This window comes from Dromiciops gliroides, chromosome 1 (assembly GCF_019393635.1).
Source record: "Dromiciops gliroides isolate mDroGli1 chromosome 1, mDroGli1.pri, whole genome shotgun sequence".
Classification (NCBI taxonomy): Eukaryota; Metazoa; Chordata; class Mammalia; order Microbiotheria; family Microbiotheriidae; genus Dromiciops; species Dromiciops gliroides.
Window position 1 is genome coordinate 756,784,101 of NC_057861.1, and position 25,506 is coordinate 756,809,606.

Genomic DNA, 25,506 nt, shown 5'->3' on the forward strand with positions numbered 1-25,506 from the left:
CATGGCTGGGGGCACAAACCAGGGATAGATTTGTGTGAGAAGTCCTAGAGATTAAAGTCAATCTGTGTGAACCCAGAACCTTGCTCTGGGGCCATGGGTTACATAAATAAGACTAATGTTTGAGCCATGCTATATTTGCCTACATTCCTCCCCACCCCCTACCCCCATTCCCAACAAAAACAATCCCCCTGTTTTGACTGTGTTTTCTTTTGCAGAAAGGCGTGTCATTTTCCCATCTCATTTGTCTTGGTGCAGGGCATTTAACAAAGGACCACTCCTCCAGAATTATTGGCATGATGACTTCGAAAGCTAAATGATGAAACCTCACGTTTCTAGACAAGCTGCTTGGAAACAATGACTGACTGTGTTCACAAACCAACGAGATCCTCACTGCCAAAAGGATCAGGGAACAGCTCAAGCAAATGAATCAAAAGGTTGGACACCTGATCGGCAGAGTCCTGGAAAAAAGAAAAAAAAAATCAATGTTCTAAAGCTGAAGAATCATTTGGTGATTCTATGGGGCCCTGCCTTGGTCTCGGCCGCCTCCCTCTCAACAAGCCCAGCTGAACAGCTTGACCTTGTGACTAGAAATGGAGACTCTGAAGAGTCATGGCCGACCTGTAACTCAAGTATGCTTTCCTAGACTACTCAGGTGCACTGTACCTTGGCAACTGTAGCAGGATGCCGTTGTCTCTTAGTGGGAGCAGGGGTGGGGGTTCTGGGAGGGGCAGAGTTAGGGAGTGGAGGTGTGTATCAGAGCTATGCTGCATTTTAGAGAGGACCTTGGCTATCTCTATATGGCTGTCATCTCTGTATCTATGTCTTTGTCTATGTCTATGTCTCTATCTAATCTTTTTTCTTTTTTGGGGGGGGAAGCAATGAGGGTTAAGTGACTTGTCCAGGATCACACAGGTAGTAAGTGTCAAGTGACTGAGAACGGATTTGAACTCAGGTACTCCTGAATCTGGGGCTGGTGCTTTATCTACTGTGCCACCTAGTTGCCCTCTCTAATCTTTTTCTAATCATGTATCTTTATACCATCCTCTCTATCTAGCCATTGGGGCAGACTCTAAGTGCTTCAAGCATCAGCTGTCTGAGCCTCATGTGCCGGTCTGTGAAAACGCAAAGTTTACAGAACATTACATTTTATATGATATTCATATATTGCTCCTCCACTCACATACACACACACACACACACACACACATCCCATATTTAAATTTCCTTCTTTCTGTTGAAGGCATTAGCTTCCTTCTAACCTCATAGTTTCACAGCCTCAGAGACAATGTTAATGCTGTCTCTGTCTCTGCATTTACCTTATGTGTAAACAAGGTATTGAGAAGGGGCTAGGTAGTTTTTATCTTTATACCTCTAGTACCTGGCCAAGTGCCTAGGTGACTGTGGAGCTTAATCAGCATCTGTTGGCATTGTCATTAATTTGCTAACACCAAATTCAGCAGACAATCAAATATTTTATTAGTGGTCCTGGCTTTGTCATGAACTAATCATGAACTGAGGCAAGTGCCTTCTCCCTCTTGCCGGTCTGCACTGAAATATCTCCAAGGACCAAAATGGTGGCACTTAAAACATTTGTTTTTTTTTTTTTTTCATTGAAAAGGATTTTTAGCTGAATATTTCATTTCTGCCAGCTCCTATAAGACAATGGTATTGTGGTAAGTCTGTCTCTCCTCAGCTCCTGCTTTATGGGGAGCAGACTGGATGTATTTATTTCATTGTTTCCCCCTGTCATCCTCTACTTCTTCAAGTCAAAGGTCTGTTCTATCCCATTGGACCGATCTATGGATCTCCTGAAAACAAACCCACCAATATCTAGGTGGAAGATAGATGAACTCCAGTGGGAAGTTGGGAGGGAAAGGCCTTCACCACTGAACAGCAGCTCTTTGGAGACAGGGCAGGGAAGTTTTGCTCACTTGTCTCAAGTATCTAAAGACCGTCCAGCTGGAACAATTGACAGGGAGAGGGACAGCAGCTCTGATGCAGCTGAGCCCAAGTCCCTGCTTCCACTCCTGCCTCCCCCTGCCTCTCCCAGGGCTGCCCTTGCTGGGCTTTTAAAGCAATCTCTGTCCTTAAAATGAGTGAACTCATCTGCACAGGAATTGTTCTAAGGGAGATGCCAAAGGACAGTTGTTTTTTATTCCGTGTGAGCTTTTAACCAGACCAAGATGTTCCCCACTCTGGTGGCACAGCCCTCCCTCCCTTTTGCTCAGGTTATTAGAACTTCATTGTTAAAGGGCAGTGGCTCTTTCAAATGTCTGTCTTTTATGAAGGGTAAGTCAGGGTCCGCATAAGATGGGCCTCTTGCGTTGGCACTGTCAACACAGGAAATACAAGATGACTAAACGCATGAGATAAAAGGATAGCTCCAGGCCCCACTCACAGAAATGCTGTATTTGTTAATGCCTATTATGTGCCCTTCAACCAAGAAGACAAAACATTGGCTGAGCAATTAGAGACAGACTCAGCTGTGTCCATTGGCCAAACCTGGAGCAAGTGAAGACAAGAGGAGAATCCAGAAAGTCCGCCATGGCCAGAGCGGCACTCGCACTCCTCAGCAGGATTGAAGCATGTTCATTTCTCTAGACTGGAGGAATATTGTATCCAGATCCCCCTAGGCAGAGAACTGGGAGGCAAACAGCTCTTCTGCCTGTGTCACTGCTGCCTGACCTGGACTGGCCTTTCTCTGCTTGTTGGGAAGGAGATTTAGCGCTGGGAGGGTCCTTAGAGAATATTGAGTCTGGCCCCCATATGTAATGAGACTCTAGATTCCTGTTCTGGAAGTGAGACTGGGTGTATATCTCTCCCTAGAAGTGCCCCTGAGAGGTCAGGGATGATGCCATTCCTGTGTGGTACCCCCACTTGTAGCGGCCAATGATTATCAATCCACTTACATTTAATGAATTAATAGCAATGACCTTTTCCCAAAGGATGTAGATATAAAGTAGTAACAGAAGGAAAGCAACCTTCTCCCTTTCCCCCGATCCCTGGCACCATATTGGTCTCTAGGAATCCTTGGTTCAAGATTAGTGGCAGCTTTATGTAGCATTTGCCCCACCATGTTCTCTTCCACACATGGCTTGGCTGATGGATGAATGAAGGTTGCTTAGAACCTCTCTCCTCACCATGAGGCTTTGGGCAAATCCTAGAACAGATTCCAGCTCCTGGCCTCTTACTGGCTCACTCTCTTAACTCTTTACAAAGTTGTGGTCATCCCCAATCTCTTTCACTTAATCCCTCATGGACAAGGCTGCGTCCTTGTGGGCCACACATCCCCAGTGGGGATTCAGAGGCTTGCAACCCTTTTTTTCCACCTTGGGCTTGGTCCTCACTCACTCTCTTGAAAATAGCCAAGCATTTATGAAGTGCTTACTATGAACCAGCCTCTGTGCTGAAGGCTGGAGAATGGAAGAAAGGGAAAACCACAATTCTTGTGCTCCTTTGTGTATGGTTTCTCACTTTAGAATGTAACCTTGTTGAGGGCAGGCAATGCTTTTGCATTCATATCACTAGGCTTGAGCACAGTGCTTGGTGCATAGCAAGTGTTTAATAAATACCTTTTTATTCTTTCATGGTCGAGAGATGCCAGAAAGTTGCCTGAGCTCTCCCAAGTTTCCCTCAAAAACCCAACATTAAATCAAGCCTCTAAACAGATTCTGAAACTACAAAACCTACAAAAAGACAGAGAGACATAATCTTACAACTTGAGATAATTTAGAAGACTTCAGGAAAGGTCAGTCTCACTCGGGCAAAAGGAAAGCGCGGGGCCAGGTAGGTGGTGCAGTGGATAAAGCACTGGCCTTGGATTCAGGAGGTCCTGAGTTCAAATCCGGTCTCAGACACTTGACACTTACTGGCTGTGTGACCTTGGGCAAGTCACTTTGCCCTGCAAAACAAAACAAAACAAAAAACCCAAAAAACAAAAAGGAAAGCACAGCACAGCTCAGACAGTGAAGCATGGAGCGGGGCTTGGCAAGTCAACAGGAACTCTTGGCCACAGTGGAGCAACTGAGGCCCCTTGATCATATCTCAGTTAGCTGGTGGCACAGCAGGCTAGTTGTGAGATCCACCAGCACCAGCTGAGAGGGCAGGATGCCATCTGGAGGGCCACCCACTGGACAGGTGCAACTGGGCCTGGCCATCCCAGTGCACCAGAGCAAGACCAGGGAGCAAGCCCAGGGTGGTAAGAAATCCACAAGCCATAGAGGCCTCAGAGGAGAAAGCCAGTGACAACCCCTATGCCCCAGCACAAGAAGCTTGAAACAGTGACCCTGGTGCCCCAGGAGCAGACCTCAACTTTATAAAAATAAGCTGCAATATGAGTAAGAAACAAAAAAGGGCTCTTACTATTAAAAGCTTTTGTGTTGACAGGGAAGAGCTAAAGGCAAATTCAGATGAGGAAAAACTCTCAAATTGCCTACATGTAAAGTCTCAAGCAAGAGGGAAGATGAATTGGTCTCAAGACCATGGACAACTAGAGGAATCGGGAAGGGTTTGTCAGGGAGGTGGCACCTGAGCTGACCTTTGAAGTAGATAAAATGCTAATATGAGGAAACACAAAGTGGTCCAATTACAAAGCTGGAAATTAGGATGAATGAAAGGGAATTAATTTAAATAAGCCTAGAAAGCTCAACTGGAGCCATAGATGTTAAACTGAGTTTATCCCACAGGCAACAGGAATCTATAGATGATTCTTAAACAAAGTAGTGACATGATCATCTCTGTACTTGAAAGTTATTTTGGATCTCAGAAGGGAAAGCCTGGAATTACGGAGAACAAGTAGAAAGTAATTGCATTAGCTTTGGAGAGAAGTCATGAGCAAATGTCAGAACTAGCTACTCCCTTAGGGATGAAGAACTCTTCTGGGTGCTTTAGTTTCTCCATTTGTAAAAATAAAATGACCCTTTCCTAACATGAAGCACTTGACAATGCCTAGAAAATAGGAGATCCTAAATGCATTTTTGTTGAATGAGTCAGGGATTCATTATAAAACATTAGAATGAGGTGAACCTTGAATCTACACACTAACTTTATTTTAGGTACATTGATCCTGAAACAAACTATAAAATGGCCAAAAAGGGGAGAAAAAACACACATGGGATTGCCAAAGAGCTGGTACTCTGGGTGCTAATGCATGACCTGCCCCACTGATTGAAGGCTGGGGGAAAAGGAGGAGTAAGCAAGGTGGGAATTGGGTAGAGAGGGGAGATGCCCCAAAGAAGAGACTCCTTGGCGGTCTGTGAGCATTCCAGCAAGCCTCTTACAAAGAGCTCATCTGGCTGATTGAATCACACAAGATTCCAGACATTTGAGGTTTTCTTTCTGGAGAATAATCTGAGGAGAACAGGGCACCATGATTCATGTGGATGGATCATGTCTCAAGCGCGGTTAACGACTGAGCAGTTCTGCTCACACAGGCATCCAAAGGAAGGAGAAAGGCATGGGGAGGGTTTTCTTTTTAGTGGCAGTGTCATTCTCTTTCCTGAAGAGACCACTGGTCAGTGGACTTCCTTATAAACTTAACCTTCTGATAGGCCAGGGCTCCTGCTGATCATTGGGTTGTTGAGTCAAAATTAGTCAATAATAGCCAATGACCCTAATCATCAGACCTGCCACCACAGTAGACCTAGACACTAACGGAGGAAAACTGTTAATTTCTGGATTGTTTGGCAATCCGTATGCCTCATAGACTTTGCTGACATAGGAACTGAAAAATGACCCTAAAGAGGGCAATGCTTCAGCCTCCACAGGTACCTAGAGAATCACCCAGAATTGGAGCCCCTCAACTTTGCTAATAGGGAAGTAGTTATTTTTTGACTAAATAATTCCACCCCTACCCTACCCCCATTTCATGGAGGCCTGGAAAACAAGGGCAAATAATAGAGGTAAGTAGGTATTAGTATATTAGTGAGGTTGGTTGTTTTTTTTTTTTTTGGTGAGGCAACTGGGGTTAAGTGACTTGTCCAGGGTCACACAGCTAGTAAGGGTCAAGGGTCTGAGGCCGGATTTGAACTCAGGTACTCCTGAACCCAGGGCTAGTGCTCTATCCACTACCCCACCTAGCTGCCCCAAGGTTTTTTGTAAACATTTTTATTTAAAGTTATTAGTTACAAATTCTATGCTTCCTTCCTTCCCCTCCCCACTCCAGGAGGCAGCAAGCATTTAGATACAGGTTATACATGTACAGTTCTTTAAAACATTTCTATATTAGTCATTTTGTACAAGAAAATTAAAATAAAAGAAAAAACTGGAAGAAATAAAGTGAAAAACAGCAGGCTTCGCTCTGTGTTCAATCACTTTTTCTTTGGAGGTGGATAGTGTGCTTCATCATTTAGGTTTTTAATTATGTCTCTGCTAATTGTGAAAAAAATTCTTAGGTCCAATTAGAAGACATTAACTATTGGCCCTTAGTCCCACGCCAGGTTGGTCCTTAAGAGACAGTTGAATAGCTGGATACTGGTCTGGTCAAGATGTGGAGGATGACCTTTGTGCCTTTACCAGGGACCAAGGATGGGGATGGAGAGGAAGAAAGGTTTTCATGTTATGGACAAAGAGAAGCATGGAAAGACTTATATTAACAGAGTCCATTGATGGGTGCTGAGCCAAGAAAACAGTGTAAAAATGGTTATAGTCGTGCAAGTAGAGAAGCCTGCCACAGAAACAAGGAAATGGGCAAGTTGTCAAATTCTAAAGACCAAGCCTGACCCCAAAGAAGAGCTAGGAAAAGAAAGCCCTGCTCCTCCACACAGGTGAAAGGGCCCAATGTGTGCTAGAGTCTGCAATCTTGCTGGCATTTTTGATACCTAGAGCAGTTTGACTCCTTCCTTCCTTCCTTCCTTCCTTCCTTCCTTCCTTCCTTCCTTCCTTCCTTCCTTCCTTCCTTCCTTCCTTCCTTCCTTCCTTCCTTCCTTCCTTCCTTCCTTCCTTCCTTCCTCCTTCCTTCTTTTCTTTAAAAATGATATTTTTAACATGGAACGGCTCTCTGAGAGGGAGAGAAATATGGGTGATATAAAAAAATACATGGCAATAAGTCAGACTACAAACATTTAGTAAGCACATACTATATCACAGGCACTGTACAAAGCTCTGGGGATATAAAAAAGGGAAAAAATCATAAAAGCAAAAAAGCAGTTCCTCTGTACAAATAAGATTCATACAGGATAAATGGGAGATAATCGCCTGAGGGAAGGCAATATCCTTAAGGGGGATTGAACAACGACTTGATGCAGACCATGAGACCATAGATTTAGATCAGGGGTAAACCCCATATAGTTCAACCCTTCTTTTTACTGATGAAAAAGCTGAGGCACAGAAAGGGAAATGACTTGCTCAGGGTCTCACATTTTAGTCACGTTTAACTCTTTGTTACCCCATGTGGGGTTTTCTTGGCAAAGATATAGAGGGGTTGGATACCTCCTTCTTCAGCTTATTTTACAGACAAAAAAGCCGAAGCAAATAGGGTAAAGTGACTTGCCCAGGGTCACACAGCTACTGTGTCTGAGGCCAAATTGACCTCAGGTCTTCCTGACTCCAGGCCTAGTACTGTATTCACCGTGCCACCTAGCTGCTCCTGCCTGGAATATATCATGTCTAATTAATTTTAGATAGTTCATTTTAAAACAATAATTATGTCAAAGATGTTGGTAGTCTGCTTTTAGAACACAACCAAGAGACCTTTCTGTCCAGGAGAATATGTCCTAAATAATAGGTGAAAATAATAATAATCATAGCCCAAATTGATACAGTCCTTTAAAGTTTTCAAGGCACTCTTAAAGCATTATCTCATTTTGTCTTCATAACAAGCCTGGGGGTATTGGTGTTAAAGTCCAGGTCTGACTAAGTCACTCCTACTCCCCCACTAAATAAACTCCAGTGGCTCCCTATCACTTCTGGGATCAGATACAAAATCCTCCATTTGGAAGTTTGAAGCCCCGCATAACTTAGACTCCCCCTACACAAACAGACAGACACACAGACACACATGCTCACACACACACATGTTCAGACACACACACACTCTCACACACATACACATGCTCACACACACACAAGCACACATGCCTTTCCAGTCTTATATCTTCCTCCCTGCCCAGTTCTCTTCAATCCAGTGACACACTCCATCACACAGCTAGCTATTAAAAGTATCTTAGCCTGGATTTGAACTCACATCTTCTTGACTTCAGGCCCAGCACTTTATCTACTATGCAGGACTCAGTTGATCCTTGCCATGGTGCAGTGGAAAAAAGTGGGCTCAGAATTTATAAACCTGGGTTCAAGTCCAAGCAGTGATGCTCCTTACCTGTATGACCTTAGGCAAGTCACTTAACTTGGATGTGTCTCTCTTTTTTTTCATTTATAAAATTAGTAGATTGGGCTAGAATAGTGCTTCTTAAAGTTTTTCCACTTGTGACCCCTTTTTGCCTGAGAGATGTTTATGCTACTCCAGGTATATAGGTGTATAAAATAGATATGCATAACCTTTTACTGTTGCAAAATTTTTCACAACCCCAACATTTATTTATATGACCCCATATGGGGTCAAGACCCACAGTTTAAGAAGCTAGGGGCTAGATGACTTCTGAATTTCTTTATAGCTCAAAATCCAAGTCAATTCTAAGCAAACTTTTGGAAATCTGCTCTGTCCTTCCCTGAAAAGAAAGAACTACCACAGAAGCCCCAACCTTAATCCCATTAACCTATTGATGGGAGATTTTCCTCATTACTCCTCCTCCTATATCCTGTCTTGCATGATGCTCTGGGATTCTATTTCAGGGGCTGACCTGAACAGAAGGTGTATAATTCCCATCTCCTGAATGTTCTCTCTATTCCTTCCTCTTGATCTCATGTCAGAGTACTAGAGACAAAGAAAGAGCAAAGAGGGAAGCAAGCATTTACTAAATGCCTACAATGCACCAGGCCCAGTGCTAAGCAAAGGGAATATAAATAAAAGACGAAATTCTAATGGGAGAATGCAAAAGGGAGCTGAAAAACAGGATGGGAGATTTGGGGGCAAGGGGGTGAGTTTGGAGGTAATAAAGGCTCTTGGCCCCAGTGCATGGTTCCTGAAGAGAACAAGGAAGACAATGAAGGCAGGAAGGGATACAGGCCTTGTGGAGAGATGATTCATGGTAATTAGGCCATAGGGTCCCATGTGGAAGAGGCCTCAAGTAGGTTGCTCGTTCTGTTGTTCTCTTTTGAATGGTATCTTTCTAAGTAACTGGGCATCCACACTAATGCATGAAGGGCTCAGAGAGAGAATGTCAGGGAGTGAGCTCTCAGCACAGAGGATCCAAACACCAAGGCTGCATAGACTGTTAGTTCACAGTTGAGCAGGGTGAGATAAAAACCTGTTACAGAGAGCCAGCAAAGACCCCGTCCCCAGCTTGGATCGAGTAGAGATGGCCTCTTTCTGCAGTTTTGTGATCATTGTCCTTACAAGGAGAGATGGACTTTAGTTAATTGGTGTCTAAATACAATGTGTTTGAAAGACTAGGAGGTTCCCAAAGGGAGCACAGTGGCCCATGGCTCAGAAGAAAGCTCATGGTCCATCTTGCAGAGTCAGAGTCTATAGAACTCTCCCAATGACATGGAGGGTGATGCATGCCAACTCCCAAAGACCTCAGAGGGCTAAGGGAAGCCCTTCCAGGTCTCCCAATGTTGGTTTATGCAAACACCATCCAATAAATCCAGAAGTAAAATGAGCTTAAGCTCACAATGTGACAGAATCCCTTTTCCTTTTCTATCACCCTCTTCTTTTATTCTCTTTATTTAATTATATTTTTCAAGGTGATGACAGGGAAAAGACCTTTAGGTGATGGGGGATGGAAAGCAAAATATGTTATGGGGTGGAAGAATCAAGGCCATTTAAAATGAGTGTGAAATTCCTTTAATTAATTTAATTAATCTGACCTCGGACACTTGACACTAGCTGTGTGACCCTGGGCAAGCCACTTAAACATCATTGCCCCACAAAAACAAAAACAAAAAAACCCTACACATTATAAGTGCCCATCTAATATAGTGTCAGCATTAATCCTCCTTGGGAGGTGACAAGCTGCCATACTCCTGAATTAAAGGCAAGTGGTCTTGAGAATCTAGTATTGGACTGTCCTTGAACCAAAACAGCCAGAAGTGAAATTGATTGATGTTTGAAAGATTGTGAACATAAACACTCAAGGACCAAATGGACATGTAATTTCCTCAATTAGGAAGCACTCCCAAAAATAGAGATGGCTACTATCCATGCTTGCTGTTCTTGTGTTACTCTTGCCTATGTTCCTCCACAAATTCACCAGAGTGACATCACTGAATATGCTCGAAGTTTTGTTGGCTTTTGTCTGACATCATCAGGGTACTAGAATGGCACTCTGGTCTACTGTCTCAAATCCCTCCCTCTTACCAAAGGACCATCCTATCTTCTTCTTCCATCAGATGATGGCAAGTTTTAGCCCTGTTAGTCTTCAGAATTCCTTTTTGGTTATATGTTGAAATCAGCTCATATTCAGTCAGCACTGGACTCTCTGTCATGTTCATTTTGAATACTTTACGGACCCAGAATACAACAGTAAGCAGAAATATGCAGACTCAATAATATAGAGAGGCAAACTGAGCCAATTATCTGGCCCTAGAGTCTGTTATTGAGGATAATTTAGGTATTTGGGATGAATTATTTGTGCTTACTTTATTAGGAAGTTAATCAGAAACATAACTAGGTTGGGTCAACTGAGGCTTTTTTCCTAGGTTGTCAAAATTCAGAGATTACTGACTATTCATAGTCCCTCAGTAGTTCAGAAACAATGACCTAAGTACTTAATTAATTAATAAGAATAGTTAGTCTGAAGAAAGAGGGACTGGTCTCCAGCAAGATGAACTTTCCTCAAACCCTTGGTCCCATGGCTGCCTTCCCAGAGCTATTTGACCAGCCTTCCATGTCATTTTACTGGGCTCCATTTTGAACTTCTTGTACCAGTTGCTTAATTGTGGGTAAGCTGAATCCTCTAAAAGGAGTTACCCAATTCTCCTCTTGCCTGAGGCTGACAGTTTAGCCAACATAACACGGCATGGCTTCACAAAGGGGCGGGGCAAGGAAGGCAAAGTTCTGCCACAAAAAGTAACACCTTGAGCAGCAGAATTCCTGACCAGGTAACTAACTGACACCTTCAGTGGACTGTGCCTGAGTCATCTTTGATGGCAGTGACCTCTACTCCGCCATTGATTTGCATTTTATCCTCCTTCTCTTCTTTCCCCGCCTTCCCTCCCATCCCTCGTCACCTCTTATCCTTCTATTTCTTTTACTTTTGCCATCTTCCTTTCTTCCTTCCCCATTAACTTTGTCTTAGGCTCAGCATTTAGCCTGGAAGAGTCTTGTGTGTCAGGGTAGGATAGGGTATGGTGGGAGAGTGCTCCAGTATTAAGAGTTAATAACCAATAGTTTTAGAAAACAGATGAGCTAGAGTGGGTGACCCTTACAATCTCTGCCAAAACAAAAATGATTTTACACAAACTATTTGGGGGTCCTTCAGTTATGGCATAATAAGAATAAAGGCCAAATGTCATCCGAACAATGTCAGTCACATATGGGACCATTAGCAGAACCTCGTCATGGATAGGGGACCTTTATTGGAGAAGAAAATGGCAAACCACTCCAGTACCTTTGCCAAGAAAACCCCAATGGGGTCATGAAGAGAGCTGGACATGACTGAAATTACTGAACAACAACAATACCCCTATATACCTTTCTTCCATTGAGATCACAGGAGAAAGATTACCAGAACTTTTTTGCAAGGCCCTTCCAGAAATGGAGTCACTGGCAGATAGAGATTAGAATGAATGTGGGGATATAGAAGCCTTTCTCTGCAATCTCATTACCTGGTAGTCAAGAGCTCCTCTAGGGTTCCTATGGAAGGCTGCCCAGGTCATTGTCCTTTTAAGTTCCTTCTCCTGTTCTTTGATCTAAGAAAGAAAAAAAAACAAGCAAACAAACAAAAACCAAGGAAGAGCTTGGAAAATAAATGAAAGACCCAGACCTCACAGGAGTGCCCATAAACTCTTACATTAACTAATCATGTTGAGGACATTAAGATTCACCCCCTTTGTGCCTGCAGCAGATGGGATAGAAAAGCAGTCATCCTATTAAGGCCTTAGCAGCAGTTCATGCAGCAAGGGGGTGGCTGGGGATGGGATTTCAGTTTGACCTCTGAATGTCCTGGCTTCTTCCTCTCAAAGTGACTCTAGAGGTTAATTTTCCAGGCAAGAAAGACCCTGAGTTTCCTTGGAACCATTTACTCAGATGCTTTAAAAGTTGAAGTGATTCACAGCATTATTCCGGATTTAGGTTTAATGGCAGACACTGCTTTCCAAAGTTCTCTCAGCACCTTTGTTCTATCTTGTACATAACTGAGGGTTCTAGAGAATTGGGGCCAGGCTCAAAGTCTTTCAAAAAACACTTCATTTTTCTGATGTATATCCCAAAGTCATCTATAGGAAGAGTATTTTGGCTTATCCCAAGAGAACTAACTGTTCCATAGAAATGGGTGGGTTAGAAATCTAGGCACTGTTAAGTGCTATGGCCTCCATTTTTCACTTTCCAATTTTTTGTCCATTAATAGTCCCTCTCCTTGCCTTTTGCCTTCTCATCCAAGGGGAACAGAAGACCAATTATGCATAGGTAATATTTTTCCTAAACTTTTTTTTTTCTTCCCAGAAAGAAACAAGACTTATCTTCCCATGATTACCACTCCTAATTCCAAGCCCATGCCAAGCCTTCAGAGGAACAAAAAATGATCTATACTGAAGTTTTATTCTGTGGTCTTCTATCCACTAACATTCGACATGTGTGGACATGGTCTAAATGAATTGTCACCTGGGGTTGATTAGTTTCAATTCTCCAGTGGCAAGGCACCAAGTCTTGGAGTCTAATGTAACATTTATTCCCACTCAAAATATGGTTATATAGTGATTAGTGGAGGAAGGGAGTGGGTCTTGGTTTCATGCAATTTGGCACCCTCCATTGACTGTATTTGTTCTGAGTTCATCTGGTCCTTGAGAAATGCTGACCTCTGGGATCAGAATGTAAGAGAATCATAGAAATACATGGTTAGAGGGACCCTTAGCAGCATTTAGCCCATATCTATAAAGGAATCCTTGCTAAAGCGCCCAATGCACTGGACATCTGGCCTGTGTGGGAAAATTATCAGTGAGGAGGGGAGCCCACAATGGTTAATAGGGTCTATCCAATTTAATAGAACATGAATTTTTTTGGGGGAGGGTCTTACCTCAGCTACCCTCCATATCAATCATAACTTTTTCTCTTTTTGACTTGAAGGATGAGAATATGTAAACATTTCCAATGTCCAAAAATCAGATACTATTTCCCACTACCGCATTATCCTACGCTATCTGAATTTCTTGATTTGACATAGGACTTGAATGTTTAAATACATACACAAACATACCACTACATATACTTCACTCTCTATATTTATTTATACTTACATATATTTATTTACATATCCATATATTTTATACATATTCATATGGATATATTCATGTGATTTCTATAAAGTCCATATATGTACACAAAGATAAATGTATTATATATATTCATTTTGCGTATGTATACACACACATATATATTTGTTTGCTTTTGTTTTCATATTCAAGACCTATGTCAAAGAATCAGATTCACTTGATATTGAATAGGTTTGGCTGTTGTTCTTCATGAGATGTATTACATATGTATGTAGCAAATGTATATAATATCATAAATATGTATATGTGTGCATAGTGTATGTGTATGTGTGTATACATGCATTTATAGCTGTTCAATAAAATGCTTTTCCAGCACCAGTTATGTTTTTTTAATTAATAAAGAATTTTATTTTTTTCCCATTATATGTAAAGATGGTTCTCAACTTTTGTTTATACAAGCTTTCCAATTTCAGATTTTTCTCCCTCCCTCCCCCCTCCCCTAGACATCAGGTAATCTGATATAGGTTTTATATATATATATATGTGTATATATATATATATATGTATATGTATATATATAATATGTATATATGTGTATATATAGATATACATACACACACATAATAACATTAATCATATTTTTGCATTAGTTATGTTATAAGAGAAAAATCAGAGCAATGATGAAAAACCTCAAAATAGAAAAAACAACAGCACCAAAACCAAAAGAAATAGTATGGTTCATTCAGCATTTATACTCCACAGTTCTTTTTTTCCCCTAAATTTGGAGATCCTCTTCTATCATGAGTTCCCTGGAACTCTTCTGTACCATTGCATTGGTGAGAAGAATATAGTTATGTTTGGTGATAGAATAACTTGAAAGAAGAATCCCATATTACACAATAATAGGCCCACATTGGATTGTTACAGTATGGGGGCCTCTTTCAGTGGTTAGTCGCAAGGGAAAAATGAAATGAGAAAAAACAATTAAAACACATCTAAGAGCGCATCATTTTTCAAATTTTGCAATTATAAAACTCATCACCAGGAGACCATTGAGAAGAGGGGAAAAGGGAGGGGGAGACAGGCAGGAACTTCAGATTGACTTTTTTTCCCCTTCAAGACCTTTCTGCTAATGGCATTTTTTTTTTTTTGTAAAAAATCAAATCCAATAAACTCTTTTCTCTTGTAAAGCATTTGAAATTCTCTGGGCCTATACAATTTATCATACTGAAGATTACCTACTTGAAATTGTCCTAAGGAAACTGACTCCTGTCTTTCTTGACTGAAATCCTTCCATTTGTTTTTCAGTTTCCCAAGTTTTATTTCAATACCATGAGTGAACATGGGGAGAGAACCAGAAAAGTGGAAAGGTATCTCTCAATCCTTCCATTTTTAAAAGAGTGAAGGAGAAGGCATGGGTTGCTGTGGAGCCTGGGAAGAGATTAAAATGCTGAAGTCCTTCTGGGAAATCTCTCTCTTTCTCTGTGTATATGCATATCCATGCATATTTATATGTATATATGTATGTGCATAAACATGAACACACATACAATATGCATACATATATAGATATGTGCATGAACATGCATACATGCATATGTATGGATACATACCTGTATCTATAGAGCTTTGCTAAACTTAAAATGCTAGGCGAATATTATTGTTCTTAGTGTTTGTAGGGAGGGATGAGTTGATATCATGTTGAAAATTGCTTCCTTTTCTTTCACTGAAGCTACAACATACCCTCCAAATCCAAATTTTATCCAGGCAGTCCTACTACAATACTTTTGATTTCATTGGGACCTCAAATATCTTTGTAACATTTGAACTTTTTTGGTTTGGAAATCCATCCTTTCTTACTATCATAGATTTTCAGTGGGGAAGGACCTCTGATGAATTTCTTTCCTAAAGGAGGAACCTGAGCTGCCTAGAGAAGTGACTTGCCCAAGGTCACCCAGGCAGTGAGAAGTGAATTCCAATTCAAGTGCTCATATTCTCAATCTCATGTAGGCTTCTAACTGTACCCTATGCTCTCAGTTGTCATCTCATACTTACTCCAGCATGGTAGGTGAGTCCCCTAATGATGTGCTGGGTCCAATATTAATTATTCAATGCTCTATTGATGGACATGTTGTTTTTTTTTTTGTTTTTTGTTTTTTGTTTTTTTTTTTGAGATATTTTATTTTTTCCGTTACATGTAAAGATAGTTCTCAACTTTTGTTTATACATGCTTTACAATTTCAGATTTTTCTCCCTCCCTCCCTCCCCTCCCTCCCCCCCTCCCCTAGGACAGCAGGTTATCTGATATAGGGTTATATCTATATTATCATACATATACATATAGATATATATACACACACATATATATACACATAATAACATTAATCCTATTTCTGCATTAATCCTGACATGTTGTTTTAAAAAGGATGAAGGCATCCTTTACTAAAATAATCTATTTTCAGCATACAGCTCTGATGCCACTGCTGTTGGCTCAGACATTTTATTTATTTTGGAAGAGGAAATGTGAACATGACAGGTTCCTGTTGCACTTCAGTATCACCAAGATCTCTATGGTCTCACCCTTCTTCCTTTTATAAAGGCAACAAGTCCTCTCTGATCTCAAGTCTCAGGCTCATGAATCCAAGAGCTTGAGCTGAAAGGAACCTTTGAAGTCTTCAGCAGTAGCTAATGGTCTTTATGAGTTGCCTTGGCCAAAAGTACTGACAATCCTGCAAGCACACTGGTGCTAAGCCTCTTTGAACAAAACTAGACCAGTTCTTCTCAGAAAAGACAAACCATCCATTGCCAGACTAGAAATCTCCTTCCCTACTAGAGTTTGAAATCCAGTTGACTAGTCTTTGAGCTCCTTGACACTTAAGAGGGTGCATATTGAAAGGATGATTGGAATTGAATTGCATCAACTCTACCCCATGATAAGCTGAGGCAAAGACACTGGATTGGTATTCCAGAAAAAAACAAATTGGATTCACAATCTTGGCTCTAGCTACCTATTCTGTGTGACTGGTGTAAGTCATTTCAGCTCACTGGGCCTCAGTTGAAAGAATTATAAAGTCAGGAGGTTATACTGGGAGACTTCTGAGGTCATTTCTTGCTCAACATCTTAGGTCCTCATAAACGTTTTCTTCTTTATGTAATATTTCTAGTAATGACCTAGGACCTTCTGCCAGACTGTCTGCTATGCCTTCTTTCCTCTGGGAAGCCCTGGGTTTATACTCTCTTCTCTTATCCTGTGATGCTGTGGTTCTATTAGCAGCAACCTCCAATGGTCTGTTGCTAAATCAAAGTCTAATGTTGGAATCTAAGCAAGACCCACCAGGAATCACTTGGGTGGTCTATTTTTCTGTAGATTAGCAGCTCGTGGCTCATGGAACATTAGTGGCAGAACAGATTGGAAGGCAACTGACTGAGTCTTGTAGAAAGTAAATGCTGTGCTTTTAGAAGCCAATTATGAGAAATGACATTCACAATGTAAGGACCGCCTACCCTTTCCCTTCCCCTTCCCCTACCCTCTAACATGCATAGATCTTACAGCCATGTCACCAGACTGAGACTTTGTAGTAAGACTTTGAGTAAGTCAGTGGTTTGCACTGCATATGGTGCATCCATCACAGGGAGCTGTTCCTATTTCCATCCAAGTAAAACCACCACTTTCCACTCCCCGGGTTATTATCATCACATAGGATCTGCTGGGGAAAGGACTTGAAGGAAGCCTTGACTTGAAAGCCCTAATTTGAAATGCGGACTTCCTTCCTGCTGCAACTTAGCTTTAAAACACTTTCTAGTAAGCTTGCCTCTCTCTGCTCCCTTCCTCTCTCCCCTCTGTCCACAGTCTCTCTGCCTCTCTCTGTCTCTTATCTCTGTCTTTCAGTTTTACTGGACTGCTATTTTCTCATCATGGATTTCCTTTCTTCCAATAAGTCTGTATCATCATTTTCTTTAAGATTTCAAGGGGATGGGAAAGAGGGTTGATACAAGAGAAAAAAGGCATTCCCCATGCCTCTAATTGGAGTAGTTTGGAAGGCTATGGAACAACGAGCACCCCTTCCCGTCCTCACAAAAATTTCTCCAAGCCATAGTGGGGAGTAACACTAACTCACTATAAATATGAACCAACTCATTGCCATTTAATGAAATTGCCAAATAACAGAAAGGCTTAGTGATGATCAAATAAAAGCCCCTAAATTTAATTCGTAATTTTTCACATTTGGCCAATTGCATCATGGTTGACTTCTCCCATAATTCTCCTACATGGTGCTATCAGGGAAGATGGGGTGGGATTATCAGAGAATAAACAGGCTTTTAAATTGTCAGGGAGGACCTGGCTAAGCCTAGAGGGAAAAACAGGTAAAGGCCTGGAATGTCTCGGACTCCTAGGAGAGTTTCTTGGTGAGACCATATGTCTCAGGAATGATATGAGGTAAGGAGTCAATCAATGAGTCTTGTTGTCATTGGTTGCTGTTGTGGGTTTTTGCTTTCGTGGTTGGTTAACGTGTTCCCCTCTGCCAGGCATTGAGAGGGTGCTGGGGCTACTTCAGAATTAGAGGCAGCCTGACCTGTAACTTCAGTCTGCTATGCAAGGGCGGAGGAAGCTTAGTCTCTCCTTTGTGTCCCTCAAAGGGTCTTGTTCACTGGGCATGAGATTGATGTCATTGCTGGATAGTATGGGAGGAGAGGATGGAGGTTGCTCATGGATGGCCTGGATGACATGATGAGGGACATGGCAGTTGATGAGGACCCAATGCTGCCTGCTAGGAGTGGAGAGGACTACAGTTAAAGTGCTATGGATGACAAGTTATCATCTCAGGAGGGTGTGTTCAACAAGACCCATAACATAGAGTCAATCCAATTAAAGTTAATAAATATTAAGCACATTCCATGTGCCAATCACTATGCTAAGCCCTGGGGCTAGAATTAAGGGAAAGAGAAGCCATTGCCTTCAAGTAGTTTACAATATAATTAGGGGAGGGACACAGAAGGAGGAAGGAAAGTAATGGGGAGATGCCAGGGGTTACCACAGCTGGAGACATCTTTTTCTTTGGAGTTTAAATTAGGAAGCTACAGGGTGAAATGAGCTGAAATTCTAATTTTTGTCCTCCATAGAGGAAGGCTTGGGGAAGAGTTTTGTATATACCCTCCAGGCCCTTGCATCACAGGGAAGAAGAGGTTGAGGCAGTGGCATCAGTTAAGGCTTGAATTAGCAACATGGTGGTGAGGTGGTTGGAGAGAGGTTATAAATCTCAGCTGGTAATACTTCTTAGGATCTCTGTGTCAGTGACCAAAGGCATATGGATCTTTGGAAAAAGGGGCATGTACTAGAGGGTGGTATTATTAGTTTGGGCTCTAATATTTTTTATTTTTTTGTTGTTGTTGTTCTCACTGATCCGTGAAGAAGAACTGTTTTTTGCCTGAACCATGTGAACCATCTATATTTACAGGGGAATTCGGGGTAGCAATATCCTGGAGCCATGTTAGATACTGACATTCCGAGATTATCTAGGTCTGGACTGTGAGCCAAGAAAAAAAGAAACACCCCAAGTATACCTGGGCCTTTCATGCCATTGGAGAGTATCTGACATAAAGGATATATTTAGAATTGGGGAGCATAGTGAACTGAGTTATCGTAGCATCTCTCTGCTCAGAGTTCTAAGTGAATTCTTATTTTTTTCCTACTAATCTTGTTGTCAAGCATGTGTGTGGAGGGAGTAGGGAATAGGTATTCACATACCTCTTTGATGCAATGAGAAATGAAAACATTGCCAAAAGAACAAGGTCATGTGGTCTGCCCTGGGAGCACAAAGAGCATCTAGTTAGCAAGCCTAGAGATCACTCCCCTACCCCAGTGCTGTAGGACTCGAGAATCTTCAAGATGCCAAGAACCGAGTCCAACTAGTAGTTATTTTATAGTTTGTGGAGAGTGAGGCCCAGAGAATTTGGCTTTCATGAAGGTAATGCTGGGGCAGGATTGACTCTAAATCTAATGTTGTTTTTTAAATAATTATTTTTCCCCAATTACATGTAAAACCCATTCATTTCACATTCTTATTTTTTAATTTTGAGTTTCAAATTTCCTCCCTCCCTCTTAAAGATGGTAAGCAACTTGATATGCATTATGTGTGCATTCATTTAAACCTTTTTTTTTATATTAGTCATGCTGTGAAAGAAGGAATAGAGCCAAACAAACACGAAACCCTCTAATATTATTTCTACTGCACCCACAGGTATGCGGGGTCTGTTGGGTGTCTCCTAGAATATCCGAATTGGCCAGGTAGGCACTTATTGGGATGGGACTCCCCTGGATCTGGAGGCTACCATTGGTGGGGGCAGATTTTTCAAACCTAAGTACCTGATAGTTGCAGTCATCCTTACTTTTTTGTCTTTCCTGTTCCACTTCCCACTTGTTTCCTTTCTGTCATTTCTATGAGGTTCTGGTGCTAGAGAAAGATGGATGGAATTCTAGAAATGTGTTTACTTGGTGCTCCAAGGCCCATGTATGACACTTTTCTAGACTCTGTCCTGGGAACTGTCTTTCTTTGGTGGTTCTAAATAGCAAAGCCTAGTTCTTCTGTGGGTTGGTGAGTGGTTTTGTCTACCCTCAGAAGATCTATTCATGCCTTGGGTTTCCAGTCTGATACAAATCCAAATCAAAAAAAGGGAAGCAGTCATCATCTGCGTTCTCCACCCTACCCCCAACACTTTGACTTTTCTGACCAATTTGTTTTTCATAACTCAGTCTGGCAGGAGGTGGTCCTGGGCTTCTGAGCAAGCAAGGCAAACCTGTCAAATCTTAAGAGAACACACCTATGGGTAAACAATCCTTAAAATACACTTAAGGCCCTTATTGGTAAAACAGAGTCTACTTGGAAAGATGACCTTTTTTTGGTCAAGAGACAAAAATGTAAAGATTTTTCAATATATAGAAAAGAGAAGGGAAGGGAAAGAGTTTAATTCCAAGTAGCCCTTAGTAAAGTGTTTAATTTGAAAATTGTAGTGAGTAATCTAGATGTGTTTTCCCTGAGAGTATCTGAATATATCTGCCACTTCTCCAGGCTTCGAGGGTGCCCTGAGGGGGTTAGGGTGCCTCTTCTCGAATGTCAGCACTTTAAGTCCCCATTCTGCTTTGGGTTTCCCCAGTGTTAGCTACCAGGTGACTAGTACCCCAGTTCCATTTAACCACTTAATATTGATTAGTTTCTTACAAAGGGCTATTTACTTTGAAAATATTAGTAGAATAGAGTCCAAAACCATCCCCCAAACCCCAACCCCTCAGGGGTGTATGTTCCCTGATATCATATTGGTGTCTAGGTAAAGTAGGCTCAGACTTAATGCAGTTTCTGGATAGCATTAGGCCCTCTAAGTTCATGTCCACATATGACATTGCTTCTTGGATGATCGCTTATATCAGCCATCACTGAGGTATCAGGATTCTAAACTCAAATAAAAGTAAAGGAAGAGGAGAGAAAACAGGACAATGTTAGCAGCCCCTAATACCAGCAACATCCTCGTCCATAAGAGAGAAAGCAGAGGGTTTCAGGGGAGAGCTTCCTACTTGGTGGCAGAAATCTGCCCATTGTTTTTATTTTTATTTTTATTTTTTTGGCGGGACAATGAGGGTTAAGTGTTTTGCCCAGGGTCACACAGTTAGTAAGTGTCAAGTGTCTGAGGCCAGATTTGAACTCAGGTCCTCCTGAATCCAGGACCAGTGCTTTATCCACTGTGCCACCAACTGCCCCTGCCCATCGGTTTTTATACTTATTGACTCAATTCATTTGGGCAAGGAAATTAACATCTTTGTCCATTTTGTCATCAGTAAAAAATTTTCAAACAAAGGGAGAATCATTGTATTATCTGCCTCATAAAGTTGTCAAATCTCTCTCCTACACTTTTATATATTGTTTCCTTCTTCTTCTTCTTCTTCTTCTTCTTCTTCTTCTTCTTCTTCTTCTGCTGCTGCTGCTGCTGCTGCTGCTGCTGCTGCCACTACTACTACTACTCCCCTCCCTCCACTACTACATCACTCGGCACATAGTAGGTATTTAAATATTTGCCCCCACCACCTATGCCTAGTATTTCTACAATGTTTTATAGTTTGCAAATCATTTTACACATGTTATTTCTTTGGATCTTCATAAAAATCCTTGGAGGTAGACTCATTACTAATGATTTTTACATACAAAGAAACTGTGACTGGGTTGAAATCAGGTAATTTGTCCAAGGTCATTGAGCTAGTAAGTGTCTGAGGGCAGGGATTTGGACTCAGGCCCTTCTGACTCCATGTCTTGAATTCTAATGACTCTCCCACTTACAAGGTGCCATATCCCTATGCAGTGTTTGTGAATGGCTCTCTAGCCCCTAGATATTTTCCTTTTCTCTTTGATGTTCTTTGACTGTTTTGCTTAATTTTGTTGCACTGCCTGGAATTTCACCTGTTAGAAATCTATTTGGATAAACACTTGTCTTTTAGAACTATAGTACTTTTAATAGGGTTCAGAGTCCATCTGTCATTTAAGCATGAATATCGATTTGTCCAAAGTGATAGATTCCCAGCAAAGCCCTGTATGAGAGAATTTGCATGAATGTATTTATACTCTTATGGCTAGAGCATTTAGTGTTTGGGACAGACCTATAACAAACACCATAATGAAGAGAAGCTCAGGCTAGCACTACTATGTTCTCTTATGAGTTAATTTGACCTTTTGAGGCTAGTCTCAGCACCTGAACACTGTTTCTGACATTATTTTTATGAGACACTGAGTTCTAGGTGTTAAAATTGCCAATGAGATTTTGGAACACAAAATGTCTCTAAAGGAGCAGATACTGCTCACTTTCATTTCTTCTATAAGGGTGGGACTCAATTGAGTAAATCATCCAACCACTCCAACACCTTAAAGTGAAAAAGATGTTCTACCCTACTACTCTAATGTATCAGAAGAAATAGCAACCAATCAAAGGGTGAGAATCCTTGAGAAAATCCTTGATCATCTAGAGTTAGTTACATCAGGAGTATATCCAGATTAGCCGAGGAAACTTGATATAATACCCCATGAAAAAAGTAGAGATTTAAGGGCAGCTAATTGGTGCAGTGTGTAGAACACCGACCCTGGATTCAAGAGGACCTGAGTTCTAATCCGGCCTCAGACACTTAACACTTACTAGGTGTGTGACCTGGGGCAAGTCACTTAACCCCAATTGCCTCACCAAAAAAAAAAAAATAGTAGAGATTTAAAAAAAAAAAGAAGAGAGGATAAATCATCCTAATCAAATACCTGAGAATTAATTGAGGGGTTTGTGGGAGGTGTGGGAGGAGCAGAGCCCTGGGCCTTGGGCTTGATCTCAGTCTTTTTTCCTTCCCTTGACAAAAGGAAGACTTTGAGGTCTTTGGAGGTCTGGAGGACTTTCTTGCATTTTTAAAAACATGCTTTAATCGACTGAAAGCAATCTAGAATCTAGACATCTAGAACCTAAGGACAGACCGGACACAGATTCAGAGTTCTAAAAAGAGACTGGTGAGGAGGAAACAAAGAAACAAGCACAATATTCATAAAGGAAATATCTTGGTGACTTCTGGGAACTGTGACTCATCCTTTTGGCTCATGTTATCCTAAGCTTGCTTCCACTTTCCTCTGAAGTACATATATACTTAGGAGAATATACACCACAGACTTTTGGTAGAAAGGTCTTATACCAACCTTTCCTATATACCACCTTAGTAAATACTCCTTGCTAAAGCAAATTAAGTCTGGCTGAATAAATTATATGACCCAAATAATTGTGAGTACCACAACAGTGAGACCCATACATCATTAGAAAATAGCTTTCCCCTTTCCTACCCCCAAATCCTCAGGGTTAACCCTAGATCTTTGAGAGGCAATCAAACCTCACTCTAGGGACTTGACTGGGCAGAGATATTTAGATAGTAACACTAACACATTTGCCGTGTTTGTAAATGGAAGGATATATGAGTTTAGAATTGTTATTCATGGAACAGCTAGGTGGCAAAGTAGATAAGCACTAGCCCAGGATTCCGGAAGACCTGAGTTCAAGTCTGGCCTTAGACACTTTGACACTTACTAGCTCTGTGACCCTTGGCAAGTCACTTAACCCCAATTGCCTCACCAAAATAAAATGAATTGTTGTTCATCCTTTGTTCTCTAAGATGACAATCAGGAAGGTAATGTCTCACAAGTGAATTGGATTTAATGAGGCAGGGCTGTGGAAAGTCATCATCCTCATTCTCTCTTTCACAGTCAATGGGCATCCAATTGTAAGACATAGGTCAAGATGCACTGGTTATGGCCCCAGGAACAATTACAATAAGATTCAATTACAATAAGATTTACGTGAAACCAACATTATCTTAGCATGACAATGCTTGAAAGCTCTTTTGATGATCTCTTGTCCTTGTGTCACATTTCATGTTGTTATTTAGAATATTAATTGCCAGGGATTTACTTTGTCATATATCCTGAGCAGGAAAGGACTTGACCATGCCATAGTTTTTCCTTCACTGGACTTCACTTGGCTGGGTTTTTCCCTCTTCTGAGTAGTTCAAATTGTTTGTTTAGATTGTACTTTTTTTTGTTTGTTATTTTCTGACTATATCCTGTGGCTTTATGTGATGAAAGGGAAATTGATGTTTCCATTGTTTGAGCACAGGCTATATCACTTAGGTTCAAGTATTCATTTCGGAAAAAAAAAAAGAGGAAGACAGCAAAAGGGGGACAAACATAATGGAGAAAACCTTTGGGTCCCCACCATATTAACATCAGCTGAAGGAACTGGAGAAGACTAGGGGTTGGGGGTAGCCATTGGTCCGTTTCCATTTGCCATACCATACTGCCTCATTGTCACTTCTCTTCTTGTTCCTCTTGGGTGAACAATGATACATATATTGCAGATCTGCTGCCTGTATTCAAGCATGGTCTGTGATACAGACCAATTTAGGAGCGGCCCCAACATTGGGTCTGATTTCATTTGACATGAATAAACCAAAACCAATCTCACTCATAGAATAGGCATAGTCAAGGCTTCTATCAACAATGGCGGGAAAGCCAGTCATTGCTGGGAATTGAGATCACTGTGCTTCATAAGTTTTCAAGAACTGTGTTAGGAGCAATGGTCAGAGCAGGCACGCTGTCTACAATCTGTTGTCGCTGTTCCTGGAGAGGATAAGGCTGGCGAATCTCTTGAGCTCAGCAGTTTTTGAGCTATAGGAGAGCTAAGCCAATTGGGTGTCTGTCTGGTATTAATTCATAAAACCAATGTGAGGAATCCCAGGAGCTGCAAGCTAGCAGATGTCTAAGGGGGAATGAGACAGCTGAGGTGGATAAATGTTTTCATGTCAGTCAGCTGTGGTGTTGGGTATAGGTCTGTGAGTAGCAGCTACTCCTCCAACCTGAGCCATTTTAGGGAGACCCAGTGCCCCACCCCCCCCAGTAAAAGCTTATTCAACAAAACTAAAATCTGCCTTAGACAATCTAGTCCCAATACATATAGAGATGAGCAAACTGAGGCCTGGAGGAACATGAGCATAAGAATTCCTAATAATGATGGCAGCCCTAGGTTTTCCCATACCAGAGGTCTTTGACTAAAGGCTGGGTGAGCACTGGTTGCAGATTTTCTTGGGGTGGGGAGGATTCTTGGTCTAGGTATGGCTTGGGTTTGGCATATCTGGAGTAAAAGGACCTGGGTTTAAACCTCACCTCTAATCTTAATACCGGGGTGGCCTAAGGCAAGAAATCTCACCTCTCTGGGTCTCAGGTTCCACATTTGTAAGATGAAGGGTTGCATTAGGGGGTCTTAGTTGGACTGGAGGGTCTTAGAGGCCCCTTCCAACCTGAGGTCTATGATCCTATGACTCCATGAATCCTGCCATTCTGAAATCACACAGGTACTGCAAACCCAGATCATCTTAGCTGAAATCTAGCCCCTCACCCTTGCTCGTCCCTTCCCTTCCCCTCTCAGGACAGATTTTAAGACCCAGAGGATTCCTGAATCTTGGAG